Genomic DNA, 3,568 nt, shown 5'->3' with positions numbered 1-3,568 from the left:
GGGTGTTTTTTCTTAAACCAGGCACCACCCTCCGGATAAAGTTGCATTCCCGTAGGGTGGGGGTGTCGTGAGTTCCAATCAAGAAAGGCATTGATGTCACTCAAGGTTCCCACGATTCATCTGAAAGGTTCATACTTATTTCTCCCCAGAGACACAGCTAGGCAAAGGACAAGGCAGAGTGTGTGTGGGGGGTGGGGTGGGGAGAGTGGGGGGGGCGAGGGGGCGTGCGGGAGGGGTGGGGGAGCGGGATGTGTGCGCGGGCGTGTCGTGTGCCGTCGTCTCGGGGTGTTTATGGGCGGGGGGTGGGTGTGGCGTTGGAAGCGGGGCTGGGTGCGTGCGGCCTCAGCGTGTGGCGTGTGGGCAGAGCGAGGGAAGAGGAGAGGGGGAGCGTCACAGCCAGGCCAAGGACAACGCAGTGTGTGTGTGTGTGTGCGTGTCTGTGTGTGTGTGTGTGTGTGGTGGATGGGGGGAGTGTGTGGTGTGTGGCGTGTGAGGGCGGGGTGTGTGTGTGTGTGTGTGTGTGTGTGTGTGTCTGGGTTCGGGATGTGTGTGTGTGCTGTGTGTAGGCGGGGTGTGTGTGCGGGTATGCGTGTGGCGTGTAGGGTGCACCTGTGGTTGTGGGTGTCCCGGGGAGGGGCGGCGTGGCACAGAGACACAGCTAGGCAAAGGACAGTGCAGTGTGTGTGTGTGTGGGGGGGGGGGTGTGCGGGAGAGGTGGGGGGGCGGGGTATGTGTGGGGGCGTGGTGTGTGCGGGGGTGGGGGGTTTTATGGGCGGGCAGGTGTGTGTGGCGCTGGGGGCGGGGCAGGGTGTGTGTGTCTACGCATGTGGTGTGTGGGCAGAGACAGAGGAGAGGGGGAGAGTCACAGCCAGGCCAAGGAGAACGCAGTGGGGCGGGGAGGGGGGTGGCTGGGGCGGGAAGGGAGGAGTGTGCGGTGTGTGGCAAGCGTGGGCGGGGTGCAAACGGGCTGGGTGTGCGTGTGTCTGGGGTCGGGACTGGGGTCGGGACGTGTGTGTGCACTGTGTGCAGGCGGGGTGTGTGTGCGGGTATGCGTGTGGTGTGCGGTGCGCCTGTGGGTGTGGGTGTGGTGGAGGGTGGGTAGCACAGAGACACAGCTAGGCAAAGGACAAGGCAGTGTGTGGGGGGGGGCGGGGGTGCGGGATAGGTGGGGGAGGCGGGGTATGTGTGGGGGCGTGGTGTGTGCGGGGGTGGGGAGGTTTATGGGCGGGGGGGGGGGGGTGTGTGCGGCTACGCATGTGGTGTGTGCGCAGAGCCAGAGGAGGGGGAGACAGCCACAGCCAGGCCAAGGACAATGCAGTGTGTGTGTATGTGCGTGTATGGGAGAGCGCGGCGGGGTGGGGGGGGGGGGAGTGTGTGGTGTGTGGTGTGTGGCGTGCGCGGGCCGGGTGCGTACGGGCTGGGGGTATGTGTGCGTGTGTGTGTGTGTGGCGGGGGGGGGGGTGGTGGTCCGGGATGTGTGTGTGCACGCGCTGGGTGCATGCGGGGTGTGTGTGCGGGTATGCGTGTGGTGTGTAGGGTGTTCCTGTGGGTGGTGCGGGCAGAGACAGAGGCAGAGAGTCGCAGCCAGGCAAAGGACGACGCAGTGGGTGTGTGGTGCGGGCATGGTGTGTGTGGGGGGTGGGGTCTGCGTGTGGTGTGTGTGGTGGGCGGGCAGAGACAGATCCAGTCAGGCAAAGGATCACGTGCACGGACGGATATCCCGCATCATCTGCTTGTGTTTTCTGAGCTCATTCAGCACCTCCGCGATCAAGACCACTCCCACGAAATGTGAGTGTGCCCCCACCAGCCAGCACTTGTCTTCGGCCAGGCAGACAGGGGAGTGTTCCGAGTTTCGGGGGGGGGGGGGGGGGGGCGGGGTTCGCGACTCGCTGTCCCCAGGCCAGCCTGGGTCCTCGCGTTCTGCCCCTGAACCTGACTGGAGCAAGTGGATCCGCGTGATCTGTCGTGGCTCTGTTTGAAATCCTTGGCGGGAGAAGGAAGATCTCCCCCCAATGCCAGGGGAGACAAGCCCCCCAAAAGTCACCTCCCTGGGGTTCCCGTAGCTGTTCTCCAAATCCATCCAGTTTCCCCAAAGGAGATATCCCATCCCAAGCAACAAAGCCCAAATGGCTCCCCATGGACCTCTGGCCCAAGGTGCCGCTCCCACACAGCCTCCTTCCACAGCCCCAGGGCATTCAAGAGTTCGCCGGCCCGGCCCGGCCCGCTCCACCCGTGGTCCCCCCGGAGGGCCATCTCAAAAAGCGACCGACAGGCAGGTGGCGCCCGACAGCCAACCCACTGTCCAGAGAGCCGGCCGCAGCATAGAAGCTCCGAGGGAGACCAGCAGGGACTCGCTGCCAGACGGGGGGGGGGAGGGGGGGGGGGCCCATCCTAGGGCGCAGTTTCTCCGCTCCGTCACCGACGTGGACAGGAAAGCGGGACACGCCAACACTTCTCGGGAACGTCTCTGGGCGAGGTACGACGGACGCACGGACGGACAGACGGACGGGGGTGGGGGAGGGGGAGCATTCTTGACCGCACGCCCGCACCCACCGACGCACGCACGCACGCACGCACGCACGGACGCACGCACGCACGCACGCACGCACGCACGGACGCACGCACGGACGCACGCACGGACGCACGCACGCACCGACCGACCGACCGACGCCGGGGTCCAGCCCTGGTGGATCCAGGGTGATTCGAGGGTGGGGATGGAGTCGGCGTCCTAGGAAAAAACTTAATTCATGATAAGATATACAGAGAGATTAGAAACGGATAGCGTCGTAGGAAATATCAGTGGCGAGAAAGAGGCTGAACCCCTTGGTTTACGTGGCATCACATCCATGCTGCAGATGGGAATTCAGCCAGAAAAACGGGGAGCAAGAGAGAAACGACCCAGGGGAATCCGTCTTTCCAGAAACGGATCCCATTTCTTTGTTTTTTAGGCTTGCTTCTAACCTTTGGTTACACATAGGGATGAATCCAGAGTCACGCGGGGGTCAGCAATCCTGACCTTGCTCAAAATCAGGTGTTTTCCATCCAAGGAAGGTCTTAGGGGTTTTCCTTCATCTTCTGGCCACGAGGCCTGCTGCCATGTGAGGATGCTCTCTTCTGATCCCCAAACCACTCATGTTTTCCAGGGGTGTTTTTTCTTAAACCAGGCACCACCCTCCGGATAAAGTTGCATTCCCGTAGGGTGGGGGTGTCGTGAGTTCCAATCAAGAAAGGCATTGATGTCACTCAAGGTTCCCACGATTCATCTGAAAGGTTCATACTTATTTCTCCCCAGAGACACAGCTAGGCAAAGGACAAGGCAGTGTGTGTGTGTGGGGGGGGGGGCGGGGGTGCGGGATGGGTGGGGGAGGCGGGGTTGTGTGGGGGCGTGGTGTGTGCGGGGGTGGGGAGGTTTATGGGCGGGGGGTGGGGGGGTGTGTGCGGCTACGCATGTGGTGTGTGCGCAGAGCCAGAGGAGGGGGAGACAGCCACAGCCAGGCCAAGGACAATGCAGTGTGTGTGTATGTGTGTGTATGGGAGAGCGCGGCGGGGTGGGGGTGGGGGGGGAGTG

This window comes from Budorcas taxicolor, chromosome 5 (assembly GCF_023091745.1).
Source record: "Budorcas taxicolor isolate Tak-1 chromosome 5, Takin1.1, whole genome shotgun sequence".
Taxonomy (NCBI): Eukaryota; Metazoa; Chordata; class Mammalia; order Artiodactyla; family Bovidae; genus Budorcas; species Budorcas taxicolor.
The sequence above is the reverse complement of the archived record's forward strand: the minus strand, read 5'-3'. Positions refer to the sequence as shown.